We start from the raw sequence: 17359 nt of genomic DNA, 5'->3' as shown, positions 1-17359 counted from the left end.
TAGAACAAGAACCTGACGCTTCACAAACACAACAGCTGATTCATTCAGATGACTGAAACCAACTCGGTCTGATTCACTGAATCATGTTCCCAGAAACACTGTGTCCTTTTTATTTTGTGTCTAAGTGAACAGTTTTCGTTTCCCTGAATGTTAACATTCATTTCAAGTCAAATCTATTTTTATAGCGCTTTAACAATACGCATTATTTCAAATATTATGTCAATATTTATAACATCTTAACTCTTTCCCCACCATTGACGGAAATTTCCAGCAAACCATGTTTTCACTGTTATACTGTAGGGGGCGCTATTACGCATCTTCTGAAAAAGTTCAGAATCTCCGGATGAAAATACAGGTGAAGAAGAAGCAGAAACAAGCGACAGAAGCATTGCTGATACTCGTGTAAAATAACACCATCATCAGACATTAAACGGGTCATGAACTGTATTTCTTTCAATAAAAAATATAAAAATATATATAAAAAATATAATGTTAGTATGATTTTTACATCAATAATTGTCATAATTTAGAAATAAAAGGCTATGTTTAAAGGCTAAATATACATGTTAATGGAATAGATCTGCTACGCTGCTGCTGCTGAGCGAGTACAGGAACTTTCTTCTGCCGTACACACGCCGATACGCTGCTGCGAGTAAAACAGTGCACAAACAGCACATATCAATAACCCATAGCAGATCAATACAGGTGGAGCTGGGGAAGGGGGAGGGTTTAGAGGAATTCTGCTATAGCGAATGCAACCGGCCATTTAAATGTGTGAGCAACAAGCTCATTGGCTGCAGATGTGACATGGACCAATCAGCTTGTGCCAGTAGTTAACGCTGTAATTATCATCAGCTTGCGCCATCTAGCGTTTCATGACAGAACTATGTATTTACTCACACTTGAGACATTACTGTCAGATCCAATATAGTCGGCACAGCATTGCTTTTTAGGTTCAATCTTGCTGAAAATCCTGCATCGAATTGTGCTTTGTTTGTAAATAAATCCACTGTAAAATTAAGTGTATAAAGGACCAAGTTCTCACTGACGCCGTCTGGAACTTCATTAAAAATACAGGTGCTGGTCATCTAATTAGAATATCATCAAAAAGTTGATTTATTTCACTAATTTCATTCAAAAAGTGAAACTTGTATATTACATTCATTCATTACACACAGACTGATATATTTCAAATGTTTATTTCTTTTAATTTTGATGATTATAACTGACAACTAAGGAAAATCCCAAATTAGAATATTGTGAACAGGTTCAGTATTGAAGACACCTGGTGCCACACTCTAATCAGCTAATGAACCCAAAACACCTGCAAAGGCAAGAAGTAAGAAGGAAGGCAATGCAAAGACTGTGTTTTTCCACAAGTTGGCACTTCACGGCGTCTTGTTGTCTTTATAGTTTGGTTTCTGCGAAGACGGTGGGCGGGGCTAAACAGGCAGTGATGTAGACGCAGGCGTTGATCTTCTTCTGTGGAAGCGGTGTTTAGCCACACTGTTACGAAATAAAATGGCAACAAGAAAGTTTTGAGTTCTGAAACTTACAGGATGTTTTTGTAGTACAAAGACCTATTATACAATATGTCAAAAGATGAAGGGAATTTTAATTTCTCAGTTCATGACCCCTTTAAACAGCATATAAATCAAGCTGCATGAGGCTACTGAATGAAATGTCGAACCCGTGAAGAAGAAATGAAAAGCTGTAAAGCTCTGAGGTGTTAATGGACGCGATTCTACTCCATCTGTGTTTTGATCAGCGTTCTGAATCCCATCCGGACAAAGTCTTTGACAAAAACACAATTTTCTCAGCTTTTTGCTCAAAATGTTTCTTTTTATAAACTTACAGTAAGTGCTGATAAAAAGAATGCATGAAGCTAGAATAAAATGTGTTTTTGTTTAAAAGCAGAGGCTCTGTTCTTTCTTCTGATACACATTCATCAGATTCGAGCTGTGCGATAATATTCTCAGATATTGCATTGATTTTATGGTTTGTTTTTGGTTAGCCAAGAAAGTTTTCTTTGGGTAAATAGAACATTCTTTTTAGGTTCGCTGAACGTTCCCTTAACGTTTCTCCCTTTATTCTAATATACTTTACTCTGCTGTATGTCAGGAGTTGATTGTTAAATAAATAATGAACAATTTTATGTTAAAATGAACAATTATCCCTGTAGAGGACGAGCCGTAGAGCTGAAGATGACTGACGTGCTCTACATAAACGAGTGTAAATGGACGAGATGTGATTCTCTGTCATTAACGACATCAGGATCATCGTTAGAGTGACAGTGTGGAATGTGTGAGTGCAGTGTGAATGATCCTGGTGTGTGTGTGTGTGTGTGTGTGTGTGTGTGCGTGTGTGTGTGTGTGTGTGTGTGTGTGTGTGTGTGTGTGTGTGTGTGTGCTCATTAGCATTAGGTTGTACTGAGACGATCTGTGTCTCTGAGGAACACAATACCTCTCGCCGTCTCTCACTTTCTGCCGCTCTCGTCCTTTAGCTCTGAAGTGCCTCTGAAACTCCCACATGCCATTAGCTGCACTGAGTGAAAACAGGGAATCATGGGATACCTGTCAGCTTAGGTCTAAGTTAATCAGAACTCTTACATGACAACATGTTTGTCTGACCAGCACTACATTCAACTCTTCATCATCCTCATCATCCTCATGAAAGAGTCCCGTGTTCCAGACTGTGTGATTTTCCTAATCCTGGATTAGAAGAGCTGGAACAAACACATTCAGGACTCAGCAATGCACACGCTCGCTCAATCTGGGAAGAGTTTAGTTAGTGCACTTTAGTTTACACAGCCTATGAGCTTCTATTTGTGCCAAAAACAGTCAAGAGCTCACTGCTATATACATCCATCCATGACTACAGTCGTTGTGTACTTATAAATTAGTATGTGTCTGTTCTTCATTTATGTAGTCACATTATATTGTTTATGGAAGCCCTGCTAATAGGAAATGTTCTCTCAAAGTTATGAGCAAACCTGAATATTGTTGAATAAAGTGGTTATTTTTGTTTTGTTTTTGCGCACAGAAAGTATTCTCGTCTCTTCATGACATTAAGGTTGAACCACTGCAGTCACATGACTGTTTTAACGATGTCTTTAGTACCTTTCTGGACCTTGAAAGTGTTGATTATATTGCTGTCTATGGACGAGTCTCTCGGATTTCATCAAAAATATCTTAATTTGTGTTGTGAAGATGAATGAAGGTCTTACGGGTGTGGAACGACATGAGGGGGAGTGATTAATGACAGAAATCTCATTTTTCTGGGTGAACTAACGCTTTAAGTGTGCAGTAACATCAGGTGCGGGTGGGACTCTAGTGTCATTCTGAGGAACATCTTTAGTGCACTGATGAATGAAAGTCAAGGGCGAGTAAATGAACGGTTTACATGAATTATTCCTTTAAGACATCATACGTGAAAGCGCCTTTGTGTGTCCAACACATCTTCATATTTATAAAGCACTTTGTCAACATGGCCAAAGCTATAATTAAAGTGTATTGTTCTTATTCGCACTAAATCACACAGTCTTCACAGGAAACAAGTGTGTGAGTTAGTGGTCTTTTGTAGATTAGTCCATAAATAGAGACGTGAGAATGACTGTCACACCTTCATTCACTCTCATTCACGGAGCGTCCAGGGATTTTATTTGTGTCACACAGGAATATGAATAAACCAGCGAATCATCTGCGTCCCCAAACGCCTCCAGAGACGCTCTTGTGTCCCTCCTCATCTCATCTCGCCTATCTTTAACTCGAAACATCACAACTTCAACAAAGAAATGATTTTTTTAGCCTCAGTGTGGGAAAAATGACAAACAACAACAAGAAAACCAATCAGTGCTGTCAAACTCGCCTGATATTTCTCTTGGTTTATTATAAAATCATTATATAACAGTACTGAACACACACACACACACACACACCACAGAACTAAATACAACATCACACACACTTGCCTGCTCAGGTCACATGGGGTCAGGGGTCATCCTGAGGTCGGAGCCACCGTCATGTGACGTCTTAAACATGTTTCTCACGACTTGAAGCGCATCGCTATAGAAACAAGACAAAAGTTTCACAGATTTAAATGAACATTTATTAAACCTACTAAAAATATGATTTTAAAGCAGACAGAAATAGACGGTGAGGAGAATCACACGCAGATGATCTGAAGAACAAGAAAAAAAACAGCTGATGATCATCCATCCATCCATCCATCCATCCATTCATTCATTCATTCATTCATTCATTCATTCATTCATTCATTCATTCATTCATTCATTCATTCATTCATTCATTCATTCATCCATCCATCCATCCATCCATCCATCCATCCATCCATCCATCCATCCATCCAATCTGTCTATGCAAATGATGTGAAGTTTTGTCTTTGATGGATTAAACACTCTAGATGAGTTTTAAACTGTCAGACATTTCAAGCACACACACACACACACACACACACACACACACACACACACACACACACACACACACACACACACACACACACACATACACACACACACTCATCTGCTGTCTGACTGTTAATGATTCATTAGCATGAACATTTAAACACTGACTTCAATTTACACACGCATTTTTGAAGCACTTTCAATTTCCGAATGCCTCAGATGAATTAAACAGCGAAACAATAAAGGGCCGAATTCATTCGCTTAATTCCCTCTACATCAATCCGGTGCGCTAATGCTTCATAAGAGGTTCTGCGCAGAGCATCCAAACAACAGGACGAACGAAAGGTGACCTTTGACCTTCAGGCTCACGGATGGACACGAGCGCACGACGGGGTCAGATGGACGGGTTTCATTCTCGTCTGTTTTCATGTCCGTTGTGATAGCGAGTTTATTCATAGGACGCTTTTAATACTCTTCTGGCTCACTTTCGTTCTCTCTTCCGTTTCTATTCTGATCCGCTCGTGTTTTTTACGGGCCTAATGGAACACGCGGATCTGACGACGCTCACATTTACCTGCGCCTCACAATGGAAAATGCTCTCTCTTCTGAGCGGAGAGTATCTGGGTATGAACCCGCAACATCAGTGAGGTCACTTCCTGTCTTTCACTGTTTTTGTGTGCTTGTGCATTATGTCTCTGCTAAAGTGAGGTGTATTTTTATCCAGATGCAGGTCTTCATGAAATTCTCACCAGCGAGATGAATCAGAGATCGCTCACGGATAAAGAAAAACATCCCGAATATGCTGGAACGCCGTTAGAGACACTTCAAACACGCAGCCTCGATTCATTAAGTAACTGCGCTATTGGTGCTGTGTGAGCAATTGTGACACGCGTTTGTTTTTCTTCGGATTCATTTACGATCGCGTGGATGAGGGTGTAGGGTTGGCGTGAAGGTCAGTAGGGATGTATTACAGAGACCCTGAGATCTATAACTTTTCAAACAGCTGAATGAGTCACAAGACCTTGATCATATTCAGAATGTTCATCAAATGTCATTGTGTTGAAGTCAGTCTGGTAAAATAGCAAAAAGACATCATTTCCTCTTGCTTCACCTACACCTGCCCCTGATATCTGACCTTATTTCGCTCTGAATCTCCCATTAACAGTCAGTGAAAACTTTGTCATATTTACATTTCGGCTCACTTCTGATCGAGACACAGCAACAGTAAAACGACAGAGCGAGAGACTGAGATCACAGCTGCAGTATGTTTTATTGAGCCAGATGGCTGTGGCTGAAGTTAATCTCTTAATTAACAGAACAATACACACACACACACACACACACACACACACACACACACACACACACACACACACACACATGGATGAATCTACTGTACTGGATCAGTTAATCTGATTGACCTCATGAGATCCTGTCAGATTCACAGTGTCTCGATCAAGTGTGCCGCACACGTCCTGAAAAGTGAAGCCAAAAAGTTTTGATCGCCCCCAGGTGGCTGGAGACAGTACAGCTCATAAACCCCACCCTCTCCATGTAATCTAATGGGATGCGAAACAAACTAAACAATCAAATTACACTTCAAATCATTTTTTTCCAAAGACGGTTTATTTTTTATCACACTGATGTAAATTCAAGTGTTATTTTTTTTTAAAAATAAATTTGGGTTAGTTATTTGATGCTGTAAAAAGGGTGGTTTGACATCATGATTGACAGCTTCTCTTAGCGAAGTATTTACTGAGGCACTTTTTTTGGGATTTTCAGAGGAGATTGTAGCTTCAACTTTAACTTCTTGATTTCCATAATTGTATATTTCACACCGACATACTGAGTTGTTCTGCAGTAAACTGTACTAACTGATTCTGCAGCAGTGTGGGCGGGGCCTTGATGAGTGTGGGCGGGGCCTTGATACAGCGGCTCCACTTCACGCCATATTTGAACATCGGCTTCACTTTTCTACAATGGTAGAGAGAGATCTTTTTTACAGTCTATGGTCCCAATGGATGGATGGATGGATGGATAGATAGACAGGCAGATTAGATAGACAGACAGACAGATAGATATAGAGACACATTTGTCCATCAGTGGGGTTCTGACCTGTCGTTCGTTTTGTTGCTAGTGGAAACAGGCTTTAATCTCCATATGAACTTCAGCTGTGTGAATGCATTGACAGCCCTGAACACACACAGATAAATGTGGGCAGATATGAAATAAAAGCACTATGAGGCACAGAGAGAGCGGAAGTGGTGGGACACTGGAAGAGAGACAGACAAAACAGACAAAAAGAAGAGAGACAGACAGATAGTTCTGGGTTAAAGGTGCGACACCACAGACACTCTATAGAATCACACACACACACACACACACACACACACACACACACATTACTGAGGAGAGACAGATGCTGAACCACACACACTGAATCACTGCACTGAGTTCACCTGCACAGGAGAATCATGAGGAACATGTCACATGAGATCCTGGATGAAACATACAGTGACATTCGACCCTATGCTGTTCAGTTTGTGCAGTTTGTACATATGTGTGTGTGTCTATCTTTATTTGTGTAAATCACTGCTCTCAGTGAACATTCTGCGACACATCTGAACACACGTACATCTGTGGTTACATGTACTGAAGGTAAAAGACACTGTAATCTTTACTGGCACTTACTGAGATGGTCCATTCAAGCGGGATTGAAATGACAGAAAAGCTCTGGTAATTATGACTTTTCCTCCCCATGTAGAACTAAAGCTGTGAGAACAGGGATTTTGTGAAAGACTCAAAATGAATGATTGAGTTTCTTCTGCAGCACTTCTGAAATGTGTATCATCATTCATTCATTGAATGAAAGAGGCTGTGTGTGTGTGTGCGTGAGCGTGTGATGAAAGCCTCACACACTGAACGCTTCTTGTGTTGTCGAGGACGAGCTGTGAAGATGAACACCCACCGGAAATCAGCCCTTAAAAGAGACAGACACTCTCAACTGAATTCATGAACACCAATGAACCTGCTAAACACACACAAACAGAGACACAGACAGAGACACAAAGAGACAGACACATCAAAACAAAGCAGCAGAAGGGGGAGAAATCCCATAATCCTCATTGGCTGTGCTGCCATAGAAACAGACTTTCCAAACAAACTTGTTGAATAATCATGCAGAGCTGTCAATCAAAGCAGCAGAAGTCCAGTTTCTTCAGATCAGAACTGATAATCTAAACTACATCAAACTAAACTAAGGCTACGTCCACAAGAAGCTTACCCTAAACCGATCTTTCTTTATTCTCGTCTCAAAAAATATCTGTGTCCACACGAAACCACTGAAATGACTCAAAATGATGTAGTATACATGCCAGACCATTATGTGGTGCTGTAATTCTGCCACAGAGATGCACTTAAAGCAGTGAAGACAACTTGGAGCATGCGCATAAACCTTGCGCGCTGTATAGAAACTATAGGAAAGCTTAGAAATAATGCTTTATTTTGGCTCAGTAGCTTCTGCAGCGCGAACACAAGCATCTAGAGTCTGCTATTGTTGTTGTTGCTGTTAGCGGCGTCTGACTAGGGTCGACACGTGGGGTGATGACATCATAGTTTCAGAAAATATACAGATAGGCTGTCCACACGAAAACGCAAAGACAGCGTTTTCAGATTTATCCACTCTGGGACCCAGTTTAAAAAAATGCAGTTTCACCTTTCGAAAACGCCGGATCCCTGTGGACGAAACACCTATCCAATGCAAAATTTGTGCGTATTCACAAAAACGCATCTCCGTGTGGACGGGGCCTACACTACACCAAACTAAACTAAACTAAACTTAACTAAACTAAACTAAACTACACCAAACTACACCAAACTAAACTAAACTAAACTAAACTAAACTAAGCCAAACCAAACTACACCAAACTAAACTAAACTAAACTAAATTAAACTACACCAAGCCAAACTAAACTAAACTACACCAAGCCAAACTAAACTAAACTACACCAAACTAAATTAAACTAAATTAAACCACACCAAGCCAAACTAAACTAAACTACACCAAACTAAACTACACCAAACCAAACTAAACTAAACTACACCAAACCAAACTAAACTAAACTAAAATAAACTACACCAAGCCAAACTAAACTACACCAAACTAAACTAAACCAAACTAAACTAAACTAAACTAAATTAAACTACACCAAACTAAACTATACCAAACTAAACTATACCAAACTAAACTATACCAAACTAAACTACACCAAACTAAACTAAATTAAATTAAACAACACCAAGCCAAACTAAACCAAACCAAACCAAACCAAACCAAACCAAACCAAACCAAACCAAACTAAACTAAACTAAACTAAACTAAACTAAACTAAACTAAACTAAACTAAACTAAACTAAACTAAACTAAACTAAACTAAACTAAACTAAACTAAACTAAACTAAACTAAACTAAACTAAACTAAACTAAACCAAACCAAACCAAACCAAACCAAACCAAACCAAACTAAACTAAACTAAACTAAACTAAACCAAACCAAACTAAACTAAACTAAACTAAACTAAACCAAGTGAAGCTGTGTTGAGTTTAGAGCTGTCAGCAGCTTTATATCCAGTAAAACAGAACTTGTTTTTAATAAAGACATACTGAAAGTCCAAACACTGTCTGATGAAGGCCGTTTATCCAAGTCAACAGTATTTTTAGGATACGAGTGAGCTGGTCTAGATGGACGATACGTAACATAATGAAAGATGACAGAGTGCAAATTAATGCCAGAAACAAACCCTGAGAATAGAGCAGCGCTCATTAGACGACCAATAAAAAGTCAATCTAACGTCTGTCAGACCCTCAAAACACGGCTAAAATAAGACGGCCATATGATTCAAATTACTGACCACCACAGCAGAAACGGCTGTAAATATCACCGTAATTGAGGCAGCCGAATAAAGTGAGAGGCAGAGGGTGTTTTCATGTCAAATGAGCGTCCTGAAGCGAAGCGTCTCATAATTGATTCCTGCGGTGCCTCTGATCAATACACTATTTTGGTTTGATACAAGAATATAAAAACAACACAAGAAAATTGGCTGCAATTTGCAATTTCTGTGAAATCTATTTCACACTCCCCCATTACGCTGTGTGTGTTATTTATGCAAAAACGTCGTGATTATATGTCATTACAGACATTATGGAGTTATTTTAATCTGATTTCAGCTGGTGTTTCCTTTGGGGAAACTCGGTTACTTTCTACCTACTTTTCAGAGTTTAAACCGATTAAAACCGAATAGATTTGCTCAGGTCACATTTGTTCCAATGATCTTAATCTATTTAAACAGTTTTGACCTCTCAAAGAGTTTTCTGAAGATATTCAACACTCCCACCAATCAGAAGACAGCTCAGTGTCATGCTCCGCATGAATAATGAATGAGCTCTTGTATGAGAGAAAGTCACAGTTCGTTCAGGGATATTAACGTTAACTAAAACCAAAAACATTTTCCTTTCTTAATGTTAATTAATATAAAGGTTAGTATGATGAAACATTCAAACACTTGCTGTTAATAAGCACTGAAGGAAAGAGAAACAACGAGAACAGAAGCTACAACTGACCTCAGCCACAGATGAAATCAATTGAAGATAAAAGAAGACATTAAATCTCTCAAGATCTGATCAAGCACCTCCACAAACAGCATTACCAGCTTTCACGTATTACTTCATTTCTGCCATACATGTGCAAAAGTTCTTACTGAGGTTTAGATGTTGATGTTTTATTGAAAATGTTTTGTTTGACGTCACCATTATGGTGATCGTTGTTTCATTAGTTGGGCTCTTGACATCTGTTGACTTATTTCTCTTTCAACAACTGCAATAGTGATTTCAGAGAACATATGTGCACTGCTCAAAAGAAAAAGCAGATCAACATGTCTGATTTAACAGCAGCCAAATGACTGCATTAAAGTGGTTTAAGTAACTGCTTTTACTGAAAGGAAATAAAACAAGTCAGTCTTTGTGAAACAAACGTCACTTCTAACACTGAAAAGGTCTTCCAATAATACTAGCAGCTCTTGTGTAAAAGTTGAGATACACTTAGAGACACACATCAACACTCATCATACAAACCTCAACAATGGTGACAATCAAAAGTAATAAAAGAATCCAGCTGCAAAATGCATTCATGCTGCAATGCATGCTAGGAGCTGTGAATGAGTTTTGTATGCTGGCAATTGTTGAGTTTCATATGCTTAATGCTGAGTGTCTGAATAGCACCATATTCAATATCTTCATGCTCACAACATGTTTTCATATTTTTTGAGAATATCTGACTGTCACAGTAATATTACTTGGTCAGTAGCACAATGTTTTTTAAATGAGTTAATTACAAAGCACACTTCAGATCCGTGATTAGAGTTCAGATATGATCAGTGAATCAGATGAGCTCACAGTGACATTAATTAACAGCCAACGTCACCTGATGTTATTCTTCTGACACAGTGAAAGTGTTTTCTAAACACACAGTTAAAGCAGCCATGGGAAATCAAGAGCCCAACACTGATCACCATTATGGTGATATCAACTGTTTGTTCCTCTTTCCTTCAGTGTGTCATCACTAATGCTCAATCATCACTTCATCTCATTCGCTCCAGCACTGCTTCAGTGTTATTTGTATGTGGACACATATAAACACTGAAACACAGAGGATTTCACTGTGTAACATCCAACTTAAAGCCATTTTTTAGCCAGAAAGTTAGTGATCCTTAATATTTAAAGGACGTTTGAAGAATGTTTTCTTGCCAACATTATGATAAGATTTATCAAATACTAGTGATTTCATGAACATTGTTTTGAACACTTGCATAACCTTTACCTAAAAAGTTAGAAACAATAACTATGAAAACTTTCTTATAGTTCAATAGCTACAAAACTTTCCCACATCCAAGGATGTTCTTTTACAACTAATTCATTTTAAGTTAGTTGTCATTCTAGACGTTTAAAGGATGTTCCAAGAATGATGTTTTCTCCCAACATTATGAGGACATTTAAAAACCTTCTACAAACACTGCATAAATAATGTTTTTGTGCTACTGTTTTGAGAACAGATAACACTGAACAAACATTCTATCAGTGTTTCTTCATAACTTTGAGAGAACCTTGCAGGAACATTAGCCGGGCACAGCAAAAATTCTTAAAACAAGATTATTTACATACTAGAAGCAATTATGAATTTAATTAATGCATATGTATGTAAATGAGAAAAAAGCGACAATTTTTTTCCAGTACAAATAACTAAACATTCTTCATTCAAGATGCATTTACTGAAGAAGCAAAATGACAAGATCAGAAGTCTTGTTTTCTGAGAAATTAATCATAATGTTCAAATATATCTGGGCTCAGAAACATAATCTTAATTCAAAGTGAAAAGAAGCTGATTTTTCTGATCTCACTGGCAGATATTTGTGTTTGTTTTAATCACTTTATCTCATGTCAATGTGTGTCTCAAGTAAATATATTAAGAATGTTTAGATATTTGTACTGTAAAAACAAGACAAAGGGAAGAACATGATTTTATGCAGTGTTTAAATTCATGAAACGTGTTAGTTTTTGCTGAACTAATTTACAATCTCCTGAAGAACGTCTGAGGTAATATAAATAACAAGTGACTCACAGATTCATGAGCATTGATCTCATAAAAACAGAATGAAGCGTCCAGAGAATCCCCCTCATGACAGCAGATGGCTGAGGACGAGGGTGGAGGTGGTTTCCATTAGCGTTAACGTTACGTGTTTGAGATCCCAGTCCTTAAACTGACTCACTGAACTCCAGTCCTGCTGGACGCCCATGAATGTCACATGACTCGTATGAACTCGCACATACGTGACACATCCACACATGGAAAGGCCACGGGCGGTGGCGTGAAGGCCAAACTTCAGCGGAGAAGTGCTGTGAACAATGAAGCTCAAAGAGCGACGGAGCGTCACACATCTGCGGCCTTTACCGCTGTCTGTCATTCTGATGAGACGCTCAGCTGACATTTGACTGCATGAATGACTGCAGATGTTTGGGCTTCTGTGAGCTCCCACACAACATCTGCCTGCTTTCCCACAATCCCAGCGTACACAGAAAGCTTATTAGCTGACGTTCAGTTCTCTTGAACAAATGTTATGTTTCAGTAATGTTAATAGAACTGTTCAAAATGATCTGGTCTTTAATATGTTCTCATAAAAATTATACATCGTTCATGGAGCATTTTTTAAATGTTACTACTTGTTTCAGAACGTTCAAAAGTAACGTTCCCATAATGATTGATACAATGGAATGTTCTCCAAACGATCAGAAAACCACGAAAAACATTCGTAATACATTTAAAAAACTGGACGTTTTGACCATTTAGAGAACATTCAGAGATACAGTTTTTGTAACTTAATTGTAACATTCGTAGAATATATGTTTGTTTCGACCCCTCCAAACCCGAAGCATTTCATAACGTCCGTTTAAAAGAGAATTCATCTTCAAAACAGGACTCCTTTATTTCTACAGCGCTTTATACGGAACAGATTGAATCAAACAGAGAAATAACAGAATCAGTGATGCAAATTTCATCAAATATGAGACAAATTCAGAGTCATTATTGCTTGAGATCCTGTTCTAACCCTGACTGACAATCCTAAGATATTGTATGTCAATCATAAACATACGTACTGTAATATACAGTTCATTTTTATTTGCTATGCTTATATTACATCTGTTCATCTTTCGAAGAACATGAATAAAGTAAGCTTTCCACTCGCTCTCGCTCAAAACCTGCAGAATCTCAGACTCAATATTTGTACAGCAGAATTCTGCTCATATCTGTGAATATTTCAGCTTGCTATCTGCTCTCGCTCCAGAGATCATTTAAAAAAAATGATTGCACTCTCACATATTCACACCCCCATAAAAAAGTAATGAAGAGAAGTCTCAAAGATGAGATGTTCTGCATCTACATCCTGAAGTGAACATCACTGCTGAGACTGAATCTGTGCCAGCATGAACAGAGCTGAAATGAGAAACTTTGAGAACTTTGGAATTACGATCTAAGCCTAAGGAACTGAGAGATGTTTAAATGTACTTTGTTAAAATGTAAAAAGAAAATAAACACATAAATAGAATAAAATAATAATGGTGGTTTTGCAGTATTAATACACAGAGGCAAATCACCCCCAAAAATAGGAAATTTAAAAATGGTCAAACAACTTTACAATTTTGGGAGCACTGAGATATGATCCGTATTGAGGAACGGGTTCGAACACCTTTGGACTCCACTGACTCCCATTATATGGACAAAGTCAGATATTTCTCAAAATATATTGTCAAACATGTTTGAATGATGTGAACAAAAATAAGTTATAAGAACGTTTTTCTAATGTTTCCATTAAGTTTTGAAAACGTTATTTCTGAATGTTCCCTGAAGTAGTAACATTTAAAAAACGTTAGACAAAAGTAAAATCCATGAACATGAATAGTGCTAACGTTTTGAGAACATTATTAAAGACCAGACAACTTTGAATGAACGTTCTTTTAATGTTGCTGGAAGAACGTTTGTTCATAACTTTGAGAGAACCTTGAGAGAACGTTCCCTGTCAGCTGGGTTGGTGAGTAATTGATGACAGAATGATAATTTCAGGGTGAGTTTCATTTTCACGCAGCTGAACGACTGACAGTGGAGAGAAACGTTTGGTTACCCCGACTGGAGGAGTGGATCTGGATCTGTCCATCAGCAGCTTTGACATCAGCTCAAGTGTGTTTTAACATGCATTAAACAGCAGAAGCATCAGCCGCGTGCGTCAGCGACCAAACAACTGCTGGAGTGGATGATATCAACACACACACACACACACACACACTCGGAGCAGTAATGTGCTTAATTGTCATGATAATAATGTCACATCTCAGTGGTCTTAAAAACAAGCTTTCTTTATGTAAAATATAATCTCTCATTTCTTTCTCTTGAATTTGGGGTCAGTCATGAGATGCTTTCAAAGGCAAACGTCACGCATCTCTCCAGTCCATCAAGGCTCGTTCGAGGAGCCACAACAACAATCACCAGTGAGGGTCAATATCAAGGACACAAACATCTTCAAATCGGTCCAGAGAGCAGAGAATCTGAGGTGTCAGGTGACGTCACTACTGTACTCCCGCTGCGCTCCGGCGCCTCACCACAGCGCGATCATGGATGGAGGCGTCATGTTACATACGTGTTCTTCAACACAATTAGCAGTGAGACGCATCATCGCATTACGAATCACTGAACATCATGTGTGCGATACGGAAAGAACAAGTGCTTTCAAACATCATTAGCGTTTTAAGCAGCCTGATGGTGCCGTAATTAATGAATCCAGACAAACCTGGAGCAAATGGAAAAATACCGCAGTAAAACGCTCTTCAGCTCCACCTAAGTGCGTTATGCAAAAGACAGACTCATTAAACTCATTGCATTAGTAGACTTATCTGTTAAATGAGTTACCTGCTGAATTCATCCAGAGGAATTAAGGCCGGCTGTCAATCAGTCAATTCACTGCTTAAACTGGGTCCGTCTCATCTTAAACTTTGTACACCATCATATTTACTCTCAAAATGATGAGAAATCAATCATTTGATCAAAGTATTGGTTAAAGGATGGAGGGTGTGTCTTCATTGTCCTTGAGTTTCTAACATGCTCCGAATATTATTCAGAATCCCAAACACCATTGATTGTCTCAGACTATAATAAACCGCCTGAGACACACTAGATGATTGTCAAATATGAATCGATTTTAAAACTGTAGGAGATGGTTTCTCTAGATGAGACTCTTATTCCTCGTCTGGGATCATGTAGAGCTCTTTGAAGCTGCACTGAAACTGACATTTGGACCTTCAACCCGTTGAACCCCAGTGAAGTCCACTATATGGAGAAAAATCCTGGAATGATTTCCTTCATTTCTTTTCAGCTGAAGAAAGAAAGACATGAACATGACATGGAGGAGAGTAAGTTTAATTTGAAAGTGAACTCATCCTTTAACAGATCACTAAAACAAAGTGTTTTGCCGTGAGAAGCGGTGTGTGTGTGAACGGCTCCGGAGGAATCCAGATCTTATTCGCTCATAAAAATCTATTACTGTCAATATTCAGTTTATAAGCAGTTTCACAGCAGGTGTGGAGAACATGTTTCATTAACACCAGCTGAGAAATAAACATTCAAATAAAATAAAAAGAGGATTCAATTTCCCTGCGACACAATGACGAGCTGAAGAGCGCAGGTGTGTGTGTGTGTGTGTGTGTGTGTGTGTGCGGGGCAAGTTGTCACAAGTCAAAGTAACTATCAGCTTTAGAGTCATTATTGCTCGTTTTCTCCAGCAGTTTGTTGTTTTTTGGACATTCAGTTAAAAAATGTCTTATATTAATAATGTATAATTCTGATATAATCATATTTGTATCTGTTAATAAAACACTGATGTCACAATATTATGAAGGATGATCTGGAATGTGTTCGGTTGGGCGAGTTGGCACACTTGTTTTACACACACACACACACACACACACACACACACACACACACACACACACACACACACACACACACACACACACACACACACACACACACACACACACACGTGTGTTAGTAATAATGTGTTGTTGGATCAGTCGCCCAGACTAACAGTAGGAAGTGACTTTTCATTCATAAATCTGTGAGTGTCTTGCGGCGTCGCCCACCGGAGGCCCTGGTGTGACGTGTGTGTGTGTGTGTGTGTGTGTGTGTGTGTGAATCACAGCGAGTTATTTAAAGCTGCCGTCTTCATTTAAACACAATAGCGGCATCATGACAAACTAAAGCTGCGATACACGCAAAACACACGCGCCGCAGGAGATCCGTGGACACGCAGGCCTACGACACGCTAAAGTGATATTTTTAGCTCTTAGCGGTCAGTGTTAATTACTGTGTTTAACGTAAATTAAAGAAATTGTGATTCTGTGATCACTGTTATTACACACACACACACATCCACTGTGTGATGAACGTTCCTCTCTGATGTTCTGAGCGGACTCTGATCCAGTTAAACACTAATATAAACTCCTGTGAACTGAAATGAAATAAGTGTCTGAGGAACACCGAGCACGACATGAACGGCCCGTTAATCTCAGGAGACGTCACAGATCTTAACATGGCAGTAATGTCCTCTGAGAACAGACTAAATATATGAGCCGGGACGTGAGGGATTCTGGGAATTATGTGTCACACTGTCACTATCAGAGCGGAGAACGACTGAGATCTGAGTCACACATTCGCTTGATGCGGTCAGGTGGAGTTTGTTCTTTAACAGGAAGATCCTTCATCTTCAATATCATTTTATTTATTTTATTAGTTCATTTAACAGGGACAGTCGCTGGCTAGGCTTTTCTAACAACAGTTAAACATTATCGGTCAGTTTTCCAGAAGAGCGAGTCTGATCTGATCTCAGGTGTTGATGCTAAACACGGCTGATATAATCACTCACACGAGGATGTTAGCAAAGCACACTTCGAACATATTTTTGTTGGCAGGGATGGTGGTGACAGCGAAGTCATGTGACTGTAGTGTAGTTTGTTTATGGGCCATTCGACAAACTGCTGTCCCACAACCAACAAAACACATTTAAAAAGCATTTTTTAATATTCAAACGTTTACTAAGATCCTTCAGTTATCTATGGAATCCCACAATAATATACTCAAAACATCAGAAAGCTTAATATATTTTAAATCATCATTTATTGGGAACTTTCAATTGAGAGGAGTCTGTCCTGAACCCTGACCCCTGAATTTAAACTTGTGAAAATGATATTAAAATAATTTCTGCAAATCTTTCCATTGTTGTTTCTAAAAATATAGTTTTAATTTTATAATTTTAAAATTAATTTAAATTTTAAAA

The 17359-nt window shown here is 38.7% G+C and overlaps 1 protein-coding gene across 1 annotated transcript in view; it reads right to left on the bottom strand.

Moving 5' to 3' along the window:
* LOC137037097 (adhesion G protein-coupled receptor B1-like) overlaps positions 1 to 12415 on the bottom strand; it is a 52897-nt gene extending 40482 nt beyond the window's left edge. Inside the window, exons 1-2 of the mRNA XM_067410892.1 lie at positions 12100 to 12415; positions 2464 to 4064 (exon numbers count right to left, since the gene is read on the bottom strand). The gene's annotated coding sequence lies outside the window, so the exon portion shown is untranslated. The remainder of the gene's footprint in view (positions 1 to 2463; positions 4065 to 12099) is intronic.
* Positions 12416 to 17359: the final 4944 nt, after the last annotated feature.

The sequence above is a fragment of the Chanodichthys erythropterus genome, chromosome 15, assembly GCF_024489055.1.
Source record: "Chanodichthys erythropterus isolate Z2021 chromosome 15, ASM2448905v1, whole genome shotgun sequence".
Lineage (NCBI taxonomy): Eukaryota > Metazoa > Chordata > Actinopteri > Cypriniformes > Xenocyprididae > Chanodichthys > Chanodichthys erythropterus.
This window is presented reverse-complemented; position numbering and strand designations above follow the sequence as displayed.